The sequence below is a fragment of the Ovis aries genome, chromosome 20 (genome assembly GCF_016772045.2).
Source record: "Ovis aries strain OAR_USU_Benz2616 breed Rambouillet chromosome 20, ARS-UI_Ramb_v3.0, whole genome shotgun sequence".
Lineage (NCBI taxonomy): Eukaryota > Metazoa > Chordata > Mammalia > Artiodactyla > Bovidae > Ovis > Ovis aries.
Genome location: NC_056073.1, coordinates 39,345,210 through 39,360,496, shown reverse-complemented (window position 1 = coordinate 39,360,496; position 15,287 = coordinate 39,345,210). Strand labels below are relative to the sequence as shown.

The following is a 15,287-nucleotide window of genomic DNA, read 5'->3' as shown; positions in this document are numbered from 1 at the left end:
TCCATGATATGGACATGAAGACACACCAAGAAGGTGGCTGTCCACAAGCTGAACCAGCCAGTTGTACCTTGATCTTGTACTTCCCAGCCTATGGAACTGTGACAAAGTTAATTTTCATTTGTAAGACCACCTTACCTGCCTCCTGAGAAATCTGTACGCAGGTCAAGAAACAACAGTTAGAACCAGACATGGAACAACGGACTGGACCCAAATTGCGAAAGGGGTATGTCAAGGCTGTATATTGTCACCCTGCTTATTTAACTTATATGCAGAGAACATCATGTGAAATGCTGGGATGGATGAAGCACAAGCTGGAATCAAGAATGCCGGGAGAAATATCAGTAACCTCAGATACGCAGATGACACCACCGTTACGGCAGAAATCGAAGAGGAACTAAAGAGCCTCTTGATGAAAGTGAACAAGGAGAGTGAAAAAGCTGCCTTAAAACTCAACATTCAAAAAACGAAGATCATGGCATCCGGTCTCATCACTTCATGGCAAATTGATGGGAAAACAATAGAAACAGTGACAGACTTTATTTCTTTGGGCTCCAAAATCATTGCAGATGGTGGCAGCATCCATGAAATTAAAAGACATTTGCTCCTTGGAAGAAAAGCTATGACCAATCTAGAGAGCATACTCAAAAGCAGAGACATTACTTTGCCAACAAAGGTCAGTCTAGTCAAAGCTCTGGTTTTTCCATGTGAGAGTTGGACTATAAAGAAAGCTGAGCACTGAAGAATGGTGCTTTTGAACTGTGGTGTTGGAGAAAACACTTTAGAGTCCCTTGGACTGCAAGGAGACCCACCTAGTCCATCCTAAAGGTGATCAGTCCTGAATATTCATTGGAAGGACTGATGCTGAAGCTGAAACTCCAATACTTTGGCCACCTGATGCAAAGAACTGACTCATTGGAAAAGACCCTGATGCTGGGAAAGATTGAAGGCAGGAGGAGAAGGGGACTACAGAGGATGAGATCGTTGGATGGCATCACCAACTCGATGGACATGAGTCTGAGCAAGCTCCAGAGTTGGTGATGGACAGGGAAGCCTGGCATGCTGCAGTCCATGGGGTCACAAAGAGTCGGACATGACTGAGCAACTGAACTGAACTGAACTGAAGCCATCCCGGCTATGGTATTTTGTTATGGTAAACTGAGCTGACTGATATAGGGGGCATAGTGTCAGGGTCAAGATTAGGACGATATGGGACCATTTCCTCATTCACTAAAGATCTACCTCCCAAGGAGGCTCTGCGTGTTCACTGATGAATCAGCAGAATAAACTCTGACTTCTTGGGGGTGGGGTGGGAGGGTATGAATGCTTCATTTTGCCTCTTTCACATCTGTGATGAGTTCTCTACTGTTTCTGGGATGATTTCTTTCTTTTTAAAATTTTGTCCAAGATTTCCCTAGCAGTCCAGTGGTTGGGACTCCATGTACCCACTGCAGGGCGCTTAGGTTCCACCCCTGGTTAGCAAGCTAAGATCTTGCATGCCACCCAATGCAGCCAACAACAACAACAAAAATCTGCTTTAAAATTTTGTCCATAAAATTTTCAGTATGCATTTCCAAAAGATAAGGAGTCTTTAAAAATAACCATAATGATCACATCCCAATAAATTTCCAGAAATTCCTCAATAGCTCAGACAGTAAAGAATCTGCCTGCAGTGAGACATCTGCCTGCATAGAGACCCATACCCAACTGCCCTGGGTTGGGAAGATCCCCTGGAAAAGGAAACGGCAACCCACTTCAGTATTCTTGTCAGGAGTATCCCATGGACAGAGAAGCCTGGCGGGCTGCCGTCCATGGGGTCACAAAGAGTCAGACACAACTGAGCAACAAGCACTTTCCTCAATACCATCAACTATCTAGTACCTATTCACATTTCCAATTGTTTCACAAATGCATTAATGTGTGCATTTTTGTTTTACAATTTTTTAAAATCAAGATCCAATTAAGGGCTATCAGTGGCAGTGGTTACGATGCTACTTGAGTCCTTTATAATCTGTTGGTCCTCTTTCATTGTTTTATTTACTTGAATTTGTTACTGTTGTTGTGGGGAAAGACAGATGATGTCTCATATGAAGTTTCCCTGTTTGGATTTGCTCATTACATCTTCATGTTATTTTAAAATGTTTCTCTCTCTTTTGTGATTTCTTATAAATGGCTAGTTGGATACATAACTTGACAAGATTCAGGATGACTTTTTTAAAGACTGCTTTATAAGAGTGGTGCAATCTTTCATATCAATGAATATAATATTTAGTTGTTTCTCCTTGTGTGATGTTTGCAGCCACTGATGATTAATATATAGATCCATCAACTCATTAAGGGATGTAAAATGATAATATTCTGTTGATCCTTCATTTATTCAGTTCAGCTCAGTTCAGTCACTCAGTTGTGTCCAGCTCTTTGCAATCCCATGGATTGTAGCATGCCAGGCCTCTCTGTCCATCAACTCCCAGAGTTCACTCAAACTCACGCTCATTGAGTCAATGATGCCATCCAACCATCTCATCCTCTGTCATCCCCTTCTCCTCCTGCCCTCAATCTTTCCTAGCTTCAGGGTCTTTTCAAACGAGTCAGTTCTTCACATAAGGTGGCCAAAGGATTGGAATTTCAGCTTCAACGTCAGTCCTTCCAATGAATATTCAGGACTGATTTCCTTTAGGATGGACTGGTTGGATCTCATTGCTCTCCAAGGGACTCTCAAGAGTCTTCTCCAACACCACAGTTTAAAAGCATCATTCTTCAGTGCTCAGCTTTCTTTACAGTGCAACTCTCACATCCATACGTGACTACTGGAAAAACCATAGCTTTGACTAGACAGACCTTTGTTGGCAAAGTAATGTCTCTGCTTTTGAATATTCTGTCTAGGTCAGTCATAACTTTTCTTTCAAGGAGCAGGCATCTCTGAATTTTATGGCTGCAGTCACCATCTGCAGTGATTTGTTAGCTGAAAAAATTCTACAAAATTGCCCTTTTCTATTATTTAATTATCCAATATAGTGCGTAGAGTAACATCAGGATAAATGCCTGATATTTCCCTGTGTTTATTGGCTTTAAATTAATGTGTTCGATCACCAGCATTCTCCAAAGGGGACCAACTGGTAATTAGTCTGAGTTGTTTTGTTTTTTTTTTTTAACTTGTTTTTTATATCATTATGAGCTCATGGATTTTAACATATGTGTTTCAATCCACTGCAATTATTATCTTTATTAATGTTAAAATATCTCAATCATCAGTCAAGGAGAGCCTCTTAGTTTGGCCCCTAAGTCCTTTTGACATGCCTTAGTAAGATGTCTTTGCCATTGTCCTTTCTGCCTTGATTTCTGATTCAAAAAGATATTCCAGGTTTTTCCTGTGCCTTTTCTGACCCAGACCTAGAAATCATCTTTCCAAGGAGTTCCTTCCTAATATTGGGAAATGAAATTGTACAATCACAACCTGGCCACTCGGGTTATACATTGTTATGAAGTTGGTCATTATTTTCTTGGTTATTTCTATGCATGTATGAGCACTAAATTGTTTCAGTCACGTCCAACTCTTTGCTACTTGACAGACTGTAGCCTACCAGGCTCCTCTGTTCATGGAATTCTCCAGGCAAGAATACTGGAGTGGGTTGCCATGCCTTCCTTCAGGGGATCTTCCCAACCCAGGGGTCAAACCTGCGTCTCTTATATCTCCTGTGTTAGCAGGTGGGTTCTTTACCACTAGCACCACCTGGGAAGCCCAGTTATTTCTTACAGATAGAACTAAGAAATATTTTAGAAAATTTTTTTCTTAATTTTTAAAAGTTAAAATACATCATGAAAGCATATCGATACGTCTTCCAATTCAAATTCAAGAGGTAAAGTTTTTATTTACTTTTTTGATCTTAAATATATCCTTTCTCCTATACCAATAAAATTTGCCGTCAATGACACTGGAAATGATCAAATTAGAATATCTTGCCATTTTTCATTTCTTTTATCTTGCAATATATTCACAACACTCTCAGAGAAATAAGGCTTCCCTGTCCTTCACTATCTCGCAGTTTGTTCAAACTCATGTCCGTTGTGTCAGTGATGCCATCCAACCATCTCATCCTCTGTCATCCCCTTCTCCTCCTACCTTTAGTCTTCCCCAGCATCAAGGTCTTTTCCAAAGAGTCAGCTCTTCGCATCAGGTGGCCAAAGTATTGGAGCTTCAGCTTTAGCATCAGTACTTCCAATGAATATTCAGGGTTAATTTCCTTTAGGTTTGACTGGCTTGATCCTTTCAGTTGAAGGGATTCTCAAGAGTCTTCTCCAGCACCACAATTCAAAAGCATCAGTTCTTTGGTGCTCAATCTTCTTTTTGGTCCAACTCTCACACCCACACATGACTACTGGAAAAACCATAGATTTGAGTATATGAACCTTTGTTGGCAAAATGATGTCTCTATTTTTTAATGCACTGCCTAGGTTTGTCATAGCTTTCCTTTCAAGGAGCAATCGTCTTTTAATTTTAGGGCTGCAGTCACCATCCACAGTGATTTTGAAGCCCAGGAAAATAAAATCTGTCACTGTTTTCATTTTTTCCCCCTTCTATTTGCCATGAAGTGATGAGTCCAGATACCACGATCTTAGGTTTTTGAATGTTGAATTTAAGCCAGGTTTTTCACTCTCCTCTTTCACTTTCATCAAGAGGCTCTTTAGTTCCTCTTCACTTTCTGTCCCATTAGTATCAGGAAACTGTCAAAATGTAAGCCTACATTTTCCTGGCTGAGCAAATACCCTCATGGCACAGGACTTTTAAGAGCTCAGGTCCCCATTTAGTCCTCTTCGGCCCCGTTTCCATTTAGATTTTTAACCTGTCAATTTCTTATTATCTTCTCAATTTTTTCATGTTTTAATAATCTCTCCTGAAATAGTAAGGGCTTCCCTGCTAGCTGAGTTGGTAAAGAATCCACCTGCAATGAGGGAGACCTGGGTTCAATCCCTGGGTTCGGAACATCCCCTGGAGAAGGGAAAGGCTATCCATTTCAATATTCTGGTCTGCAGAAATCCACGGACTGTATAGTCCATGGGGTCACAAAGAGTTCAGACACGAATTTCACTTTCACTTTTCACTTAACTTCAGTAAATAGAAGAGCAATTCATCAATTTCATGTAAATATTTTCCTACTACATTTGTGTTGTGTTTTTATTTTATTTTTCAACGTACAGAGATGGAATTACTAAGCCTAGCAAGGCCTCAAGCCCTGAGCACAAAGCTAGTCACAAAATGAGAGTTCATCAAATATTTGTTGAATAAATTAATAAATAAATGTTCTTTATAACTATGTGGTCAAATACACTACTCTTTTCCATTGTGAATTTTCCTGTTTGCCGGCTGCAAAGTTTAAAAAGCTATTTCTATTATTCATACATTAAATGTAAGATATATTCTGAAGTAAGAAAAATTAATCAGTATTTCTAAAATATATGGGAGTTACAGGAACTTCCTTGGTAGTCCAGTGGTTAAGACTTTATGCTTCCAATGCAGGGGGTGTGGGTTCAATCCCTGGTCAGGGAACTAAGATCCCACATGCTATGTGGCCAAAAGATAAAAGTAAAAGTAAAATAAAATATATGGCAGTTACAAATACAGGTGAAATTAATACAGACCTTAACTTTAGCCAACCTGACCACATGCCAGGCCTCTGAAGACACTCTGTGATTAAAGACTTCATCCCGGGTGATCAACACCTTGGTTTATGTTTTCCTTTTCTCCTAAAGTCAGTTAATCATATTAGGAGATGGGCCTGAAAACCACCAAGGGCATTACACCAGTTTACTCACTGGGAACTTTTTTCCAAGCCATTTCCAAGGACCTGAACCTCGGAAACACCAAGTTTACACAACTTGGCAAAGGAATTCACTTCTCACAGTTCTCCCCACTTCCCCTCAATTCATAATCCCTTTCACCTTTCCCATCTGCAATGACTATGGAGCAAGAGGAACAGTAAATCTGCATCTCAGTGATGGTGACTAGTACTCACTGCAGGAGATCCCTCACTTCCAAAAGTCCTGGGAGCATGTGGTGAGGTGTCCTATTTATACCAATGACCTTCCCCACGTCCAGAACTTGAACAGCTGCACAATATATATAACGGAATGGAAAGTAACATGACACACATTTCAAAGAGAAAATTGGAAAGGCATATATATCCAACCTTCCTTTTGGCTCTATGTGACTCTTTTTCTTTGCATCTATGTCATAAAAATAACAAAGGGGCCAGCATGGGGCATGAAGGCAGAGACTGTTTTAGGGGAAATTATTTTGACTCCCAAAAATGAAAGCCTGAAATGAAGAAGAAAACGTTTGAGAAAAAAAAATGGATTACTGATAAAGACTCTTATGGAATGATATCATCACTTTCTGAATTGGAACGGTCCATTTTAAAAGGTACCAATCATTCCACTTAATAGATTTTAAAATGACTACAGATTTTTTTATTGGAATCCTTGAGCTCCAGGATCCTGTGTGCATGACTCTCTATCTTCATTGGGTATCTACAATAGTCCTACACATATAATAGTCACTCGATCCATGTATTGTAATTAATAAATTGTGAAAATCTCAAGAGAGATGGAGGATATGTGTGTGTTGTGTAAACACAACTGTAACCATAGGAAATTATTAGCTTTTATGGAGTACCTACTGTATACATCATACTGCTCAAGGGGAGGAAATAACCCAGGTCTCAAGTAGCATGAAAACACTAAGCTTTATAGAAAGGAATGGAATTGGGTCATTTATAAAGATGTGGATGGATCTAGAGTCTGTCATATATACTAAAGTAATTCAGAAAGAGAGAAATATTGTATCCTAACACATATAAATGGAATCTATCAAAATGGTACAGATGAACATATCTGCTGGGCAAGAATAGAGACGCAGATGTAGAGAACAGAGATGTGGACATGGGGTGGGCGGAAGGGGAGGATGAGACGAATTGGGAGAGTAACTGACATATATACACTGCCATGGGTAAAATAGCTAGCTAGTGGGAAGCTGCTGTATAGCACGGGGAGCTCAGCTCGCTCCTCTGTGATGACTAGATGGGTGGGATGGGGAGGTGGGAGGGAGGTCCAAGAGGGAGGGGATATATATACATATAGCTGATTCACTTCGTTGTGCAGCAGAAGCTAATGCAACCTTGTAAAGCAATTATATTCCACTTGGAAAAAAAAAAAAAAAACAAACAGAAAAGACACTGGGCTTTGTGGCAAGATAATGACCAAGTGTAAAACCATTTTAAATCATAATTTTTAAAGTCAAATAAACTCTTTTCTCCATCAACAAAACAACTCCCCTGTCTGTCCATTTACAAAACTCAATGAACCCACCTCTGGCTTCCTGAGCTAGAAAATCAAGGTTAAAGGCAAGGACCCCTGTCCGCCTGGCACTCACCTCCTTCCTCACCCCCATGACCCACCTTCCGGTTTACACACTTCCATCAGTCTGGAAGCAAGTGTGCTGCTTGCTCAGATTGCTGCGATTGCTAGAAGAGCCTCTGGAAGATGCACTCCCACACTTGTATCATCCTTGGCTCTGAAACACGCTCCTTCTAATAGTGTCGCGGGAAAACAGTTAATGTTGTTTTGCCATCATTAAACTGTCAGCGCTGCTCAGCTGAAAGCACAAATAGCATACACACACATCAAAATGCTCAAAAAGCTTGGAAATAGGTTTATTTTTCTCTGAACACAGGAAGAACATAGGGACTTATTTCTGTTACACCTCACCCCATTTTACCCCCCACCCCATTTTACCCCCTAACCAATTTCTGGGCTATAAATGTAGTTGTTGCTGTTAGTCTTCTCAGAGAAAGTATATATTGAATAAAAGCATGGAAATGTCATTTTACCAATATGAAGGAAAATCTTGTTTCCAGAATTCACGTGAGTACCAAGGTGGAAATATGGCAAAAACACAGAGATGCACTGGTCAATACTGTTTGAGGACGGGGGTGGTTCTAGATAGACCCTACCTCCCCTTCCTGCTCTAGAACTCTAAATCTGTGATCTGAAAGAAGAAACATGGTAAGGAGGGAAGACAGGTGAGCAAATCACTTGGAGCTACATCAAGAGATGACTTTCTGGGACTTCCTGGTGGTCCAGTGGCTAAGACTCCTTGATCCCAATGCAGGGGGCCTGGGGTTCAATCCCTGATCTGGGAACTAGATTTCATATGCCGCCATGCATAAATACTCTGCATGCTCCCACGAAGGTCAAAAATCTCGGATGCCACAATGAAGACCTGGTGCAGCCAAATAAATAAAATATTAAAAAAGAGAGAGAGAGAGAGAGGACTTTCATTCTCTGTCTTAGCTACGCAGCAGGACAAGGCTGATCAGGAGGAACCAAGAACTAAAAGTAGAGCTAGCTTCTGCCTCTTTGTTGGAAAGGACTTCAGAGAACATGTCTAGTTTTGGAAGCTAGGAGGAGGTCAAGACTGGAATCACACTGGTCAGACAATACAAAGTGGATCTCAGAGGGGTCAACAACAGAATTAGTGAGTCTCAGATAGCACAGGAAGCCCAGGGACTTTCTGCTCCCCTTGTATATAAGATGCAAGGTCCTGGGGCCAACACTCCACTTTTTCAGCATTTATATCTATTTCTATTAGTAAAGCTGTTACCATGACTAGTTGATTTTTCAGCATCATGAGAGAAAGGCAAAACAAGAACATATTCTTGTGTTTTTTACTTCTTGTACTGCATTTTTTACAAATTGAGATCTCATGGCAACCCTGTGTTGAACAATTGGTGCAATGTTTTTCCAAAAGCCTTTGTACACTTCCTGTCTTTGTATGGCAATTTGGTAGTATTGAAATAGTCAAATGTTTTCATTAGTGATCTTTGTTGTCACTACTACAACCAGCTCAAGGCTCAGGTGATGCTTAACATTTTTAGCAATAATGTATTTTTAAATTAAGGTAGGTACATTGTTTTTCAGACATCATGCTATTGTACATTTTATAGCCTACAGTATAATGGAAACACTACTTTTATATACACTGGGAAACCAAAAAATCTGTGAGACTCATTTTATTGTGATCTTATCTTTATTGTGATGGTCTGGAATCAAACCACAATATCTCCACGGGCTTGCCTGTCCTCTATTAGAGATGTAATCTAGAATTTAAAATATTTTGTAGGTAGTCATAGTAGAGAAGCAAGGAAAACGTTCTCTTAATAGTAATGCAGACCACCATCTATCTTGTATAAACCTGATTGCCCAAGTGGAAAAACTTCTTTTCATTTGGTTCACAATAAGTGGGCAAGGGTGGGAAATGGTGCTGAATAGAGTCCTCGGGGACGGAGCAAGTTAACATCCCCCAAGTAGGGGTGGGCGTCCCTACATTTCCCTAACTCCTTACAGCTGGGTTAGGTATCTAATGACTAGATCAGTACAATGAACTTCAAGCGGAAGTGACGTTTGTCACTTCCAAGCCTGGATATATCAATGCCAAGTGCTCCCTCCCTTCCCCTCTCCACCGTGATTTGGAAGCATGATGCAGACGGCACAGCAATAAGATGGAAGCCCAGCCTCCAAAGTCTTTGCTTGGATGAGAGCTGCCAAGGAAAGCCTGCATCAACCTGTTACAAGCACGAATACATTTTTGTTACTGAAGCATAACCTAGTATTATCCTGACTCACATGGTCCCTGGGGAAAAGGGGGAAGAGATTCTGCTCTCCTTCTCACTGGAAAACTATGGACTGAAGAAAGACAATGACCACTCCATCAGAAAGACTACCTTCCCACCCGATGAGATCTGCAAAGACAGATGACATAGAAACACGGTGAAGCAAGATAATTTTGTATCTATTTGCCCAATTCTCTGAGGTCTCCACCAACCTCCTGACCAATGCCATTTGTGACCAACTTTTCAGTAAACCTTACTACATTTACCTGGAATTGAGCCTGGACAGAATTCTGTGCTGACTTGGAAGAAGATGTGGCAATACCTTTGATGAAGCCATGAGCCTTAATCTGCTTAATGATTTCAAGACTGCCTTCTCACTTATTCAATTGATGTTGAAGACTTTCTATAGCAGTAGACTCCCTCCAGGCTTCCAGGATCTTTTCATCCAGGCCAGGTGCTTCAGAGAAATACTGACCTCTTGGCTCTAGGCCCCCAGGGTTTCAAAGTAGTGCTAGAGAACTTAGCATTTAGTCAAAAGGACATTTCATTGTTACACAAATGAAAGCCAGTGGTAAACTAAAACAAATGAGATCTCAAAATCAATCCTTTTTATTTAAAACTAAGAACTTTAAGGACCTCATGATCAAGATGATGTTTCTGAACATCCGATTGGGCATTGTACTTGAAAGTGCTTTTTGGGAAAAAAAAAATTTTTCTTTTTGCTACAATGCACAGAAATGCTCTGTTCCTTGGCTTTAGACAAATGGAGAATACTCACCTTATTTTTTTGAGTCTACTTAACCCCAATAACAATTTAGAATTACTGTCATGCAGCCGGCTGTCTCATAGTCGCCTTTGTCTTTATCTGCTAGAGCTGTGGTGCCTCCTCACTGCCTGCCTCTGTTTCAATAGTGTACAATCTGGTTATTATGTGAGTTTTATTTTTTTAAGCACCAAAACCCTGCTTTTAGCCCATGGGTTTCTTTATTACCATCTAAGGAGCCCTGGCAGACTGGAGCCATTTTTCCCTTCGACAGACCTTTAAATGATTCTTCATGCTTTTGTCACATAATTAAAATTAGATTACTTTAACTCCCTGCTGGCTGGCCTGAGTGGGGGCCCTTGTAAAGCCTCCAGCTGGCGGAGGGGCCATTGAAAGGTGGAATATGGTCCAAACACACTCAGCCGCTGCCTTCCCCCACCCCCAGCCAGGAGGCCATTGTGTGCCTTGCCAGTTAGACAAGATTTACCCCGAGTTTATCAATGGCTGCTTATTTTCTAAGGGCTGGATTTTCTTTTCAAAACACTTGGAGTCAGGGATTGGTATGTTTGTTTCTAAGGAGCTGGAGCTCTTCTAGTCCCCGTTTTCCAGCCCCTAGAGAGCTCACCTCTTAGTGCTTTGCCTGGTGGCTCAGCCAAAATGGACCAGAAAGAACAAGCACCTGAGCGCATATACTGTCATACACGTTGGTGTCCAAATATTTCCTTGGTTTCCCCCCAAGGCCAAATGCAAAAATCCCTTCTCTCTTCTCTGGGCTGTTCTCCTTTAAACCTCCCCCTTCCCCTCTGTGATCAGGACTCTCCTTGGCTGCATTTCTAAGCACAGCCTCAATTGGGTTTCCACTTGAACAGCAGTGAGAGCTCCCATCACGATAGATCTACAAAACAGCTCTTCACAACACACCTACTCCTGCTGAATTTTTAACACCTGCATCTTCTTGCTTCTCCTCCATTTCTTCCCCAAAACAGAGAGGCAGGATAAGTGAAGTCCAGTGTTACTATCCATCAAGGAATCTCAGCTCTGTCTGCTAAAAAGAACAGCTCTGGGTCCCTCTTGGCATTTTCTCTAGCCAAAGACCTCCTCACAGCCTTTCCCTGGATCATTTCATCCATCCGTCTCTCTGCCTGCCTTTCACTCGTCCACTTTCTATTATACAGCCCAGCCAAGAGAGAGGGTTTGAACTTGATCAGATGTGGGCTAGAATCCTGTGTTAAAGACTTATTAGGGCTGTGACCTAGAGTGAGTGACTTAATGTCTCTGAATTCTATTTTCTTATGATAAAATTAGGGATAATAATACCGCCACCTTATTACTGAAGTTAACAGAATTTCTTCTTCCAAACTAAGCTCTGATTAAAATGTGTGGTGCCCTTAAGAAAGAATCTTCAATTCAATTCCCAGAATTTCATTTCTTAGTGGAAAACTACCGATACTTTACATAAAGTCATCTGCTAACATTCACACAAGTGTGCTTGTAGGAATGTCTTGAGATCACAAGGAACCAGCTTTGTTCTGGTCATTGTGTCCTCATTTTATATCATCCAAGAAAATAACTCTCATAATTAGAGGGAATATGACAAAAACATCCAGCAAAAACCAATATTCTTATTTTTAAGTGATACATTTGTGGTCCAATTCCCATTTTTAGTTGTTATCAGGGTTGCTACAGAAATTTCTTTAAAGACAGACATGCTAAGAAGAATGTCAAGAAACTTATTTTTAAGTACTTTAAGGTTTTGATGTAAGAAAAAAGAAAACATCAAAGGCAAGAAGGTGATAAAAACAATGACAGCAATAGAAAGAGTTCTAAATCATCAGTGAACAGCTCTGAAACTTAGGAAAATCGAAGGGGGAGAATTAAGTCTAATTTATAACTTTCCTAATTTGTAACTACTGAGAAAGCACAGTAATGCACTGTTTCTGTGATATAAAACAATACATTCTAAAAATCCGACCTGTTCTAGAATTTCTTATCCCTTTCAATTACTTCTTTGTTTTGAGGCATTATTTAAAACAAAACAGGGAATTCCCTGACAGCCCAGTGGTTGGGACTCATAGCCAAGGCCCAGGGCTCAATCCCTTGTCAGGAAACTAAAATCCCACAAGCTTTGCAGCCTGGACAAAAACAAAAAGAAAGAAAGGAAAAAAACATGAAACAAAATATTCACCTGTCAAGGCTGGGAAGCCTTTATCCTGCATTTCCTTGTCAGATGGGTTGTCATCTATAGGAATTCTGATGGAATGGAATACAAGACAATAAATTTTGATCATTTTATTTATCATTGGGAAGCAAGAAGCACAGCCCTGGGTGAACATATTTAGCCATTCAGTAGAGAATCTTGGTTAATCAAAAAGTGGCATGATACTCTAAGTAATGATGGGAAGTTCACAAAGGATAATTCAGTGTATGCTAAAGGTGATATGTCAGATAAATGGGGAAATTTCAAGCTATTCAATAAACGGTATTAGGACAAGAAGGTAGTCACCTGGAAAAAAATTAAATAAACCCACATCACATTTCTTGAACCAACATAAATTCCAGATAGAACACATATTTAAATAAAACCATAGAGTATTAAAGAAAACAAAAATGTTTTAAATAATTATGCAGTGGCAAAAGCTTTTCTGACTCAGAACACAGAAATTATAAAAAGATATGTTTAACCATGTAAAAAATTTAAATTCTGCACATCAAAGAAAAAACAAAAAATGCAAGACAACCACCACACAGAAAAGTAACTACAACCCATATCACAGATATGGAGATAACTTCTTTCTAACAGAAAGACTTTAAAAATGGCTCTTGCTGCTGCTGCTGCTAAGTCACTTCAGTCGTGTCCGACTCTGTGTGACCCCATAGACGGCAGCCCACCAGGCTCCCCCGTCCCTGGGATAAATGGCTCTTAAGTACATAAAAATAGTGTTAACCTTACTCATATTAAACAAAATGCAAAATAAAACCATAATGGGACACAGAATGACATGTCAATGAAAAGTCAACAGTACTTCTTAATTCTTACACTCAGAGGAACCACCTGGAGATGGGCTTAACCTGCAGAATCTGATAGATCAAGTCCGGAGTGAGGTCTGAGAGTCTGCATTTCTAACAGGCTCCCTCCTGCCAGCAGCCCACTGACCACACCCTGAGCAGCATACATTGCTGATGGGCCTGTATATTTATATTAGCAGGCTGGAAGCAATTTGGTAACAGCTTTCAAAATAAAAAGTGCACAGGCTGTCAGCAATTACACTTTAGTCATTCACAGAGGAGCCTAGGATACAACTGAATATGTAGATGAGAGAAAACGATATAATCCAGATACAATCCATGCAACTGAATATGCAAATAAAAAAAAAGAATAAGGCTGATACTGATGCAGAGAAATCTCCAAGATACTTTAACTTGATGAAGAAGTTTCAGAAAAGAAAAACCACCTACATTTGTCTGTGTGTGTGTGTGTTTGTTATTGAATGGGCTGGAGACATCTCTGAGTGTTTCTTCTATCCTCACCACCTGTCCAAAAGCACTCTGTGATCTAGTTCTTCTCAGATAGTTTCCAAAACTTTTTCAAACTTGCTTGGTAACACACAAGCATGCAAAGTATTATTTGCTTTCCATGGAATTCTCTGCTCCACCACTGTGGACAGAGGGTCACAACTTCCTGCTTTTTGATTGTCCAAATACGAATCATCAGACATGCATTATTTTCCCTCCAGCTCCACAAGACACACTTCAAGCTCTCCAAGTAGACTCCTTGAAGTCCCTCTCAGGTTTAAGGGGTGGTAAGGCAGAATCTTGTATCTTGTTTAAGCTGCTATTTCTGGAGCCTCTGCCACTTGCTTCACTGAAATAGAATGTAGCTAGAGATCGTATTGTTGCTGCTGTTATTTAGTTGCTAAATCCAGTCCTGCTCTTTGGTAACTCCATGGATTGTAGCCTGCCAGGCTCCTCTTTCCATGGGGATTCTCCAGGCAAGAATACTGGAGTGGGTTGCCATTTCTTTCTCCGGGGATCTTCTTGACCCAGGGGTTAAACCCAGGTCTTCTACATTGGCAGGCAGATTCTTTACCATCTGAGCCGCCAGGAAAGCCCCTGCTGCTGCTGCTAAGTTGCATCAGTCGTGTCTGACTCTGTGCGACCCCATAGACAGCAGTCCACCAGGCTCCCCCATCCCTGGGATTCTCCAGGCAAGAGTACTGGAGTGGGTTGCCGTTGCCTTCTCCGAGGGAAGCCCCTAGAGATCCTATTACATGGACTCTATCATGTTAAAGACTACAAATCTGTAGCCTAGGCCATGTCTGGCAGTGGAGATATTTGGATTCTTTTTGTTTTTATTTGGTTTGTTAAAAAAAATTCCCAACCTTATTGAGAGAAATTGACACATAATACTGTGTAAATTTAAGGTGTACAACATGTTGAGTTGATACCGTTATAAACTGCAAATGACGGCCACAGCAGTATTGGCTACCACCTCCAACCCACCATAGCATTACACTTCTTTTTCATGCTAAGCATATTTAATATATACTCTCCGTGACATGCAAGTATAGGATACAGAATTATTACCTACAATCACCACGCTGTCCATTAGATCCCTGAATTGTTGATCTTCTAACTCCAGGTTCACAGCATTTGAGCAATGCATCCCCATTCTCCCACCCCCTCACCTCCTAGTGACCACCACCTCTTCTCTGTTTCTCTAAATTCACCTTTTTTGAGATTTCACAAGAGATGTGAAATTTTGTTTGACTCTCAGAGTCTTGGCCATTATTCTCTAACCAGAAGATTTTACATGAACTTCCAGATTTCTGAAAATCTGAAAGATCTGCCAATAAATGGCCTGC

The 15,287-nt window shown here is 40.6% G+C and overlaps 1 long non-coding RNA gene across 1 annotated transcript in view; it reads right to left on the bottom strand.

Annotated features, from left to right (window-relative positions):
• LOC105603846 (uncharacterized) overlaps nucleotides 1-15,287 on the bottom strand; it is a 78,376-nt gene that overhangs the window by 47,112 nt on the left and 15,977 nt on the right. The window contains exons 2-3 of the long non-coding RNA XR_003586186.3: nucleotides 12,611-12,675; nucleotides 7,449-7,645 (exon numbers count right to left, since the gene is read on the bottom strand). This is a non-coding gene — a long non-coding RNA (uncharacterized LOC105603846). The remainder of the gene's footprint in view (nucleotides 1-7,448; nucleotides 7,646-12,610; nucleotides 12,676-15,287) is intronic.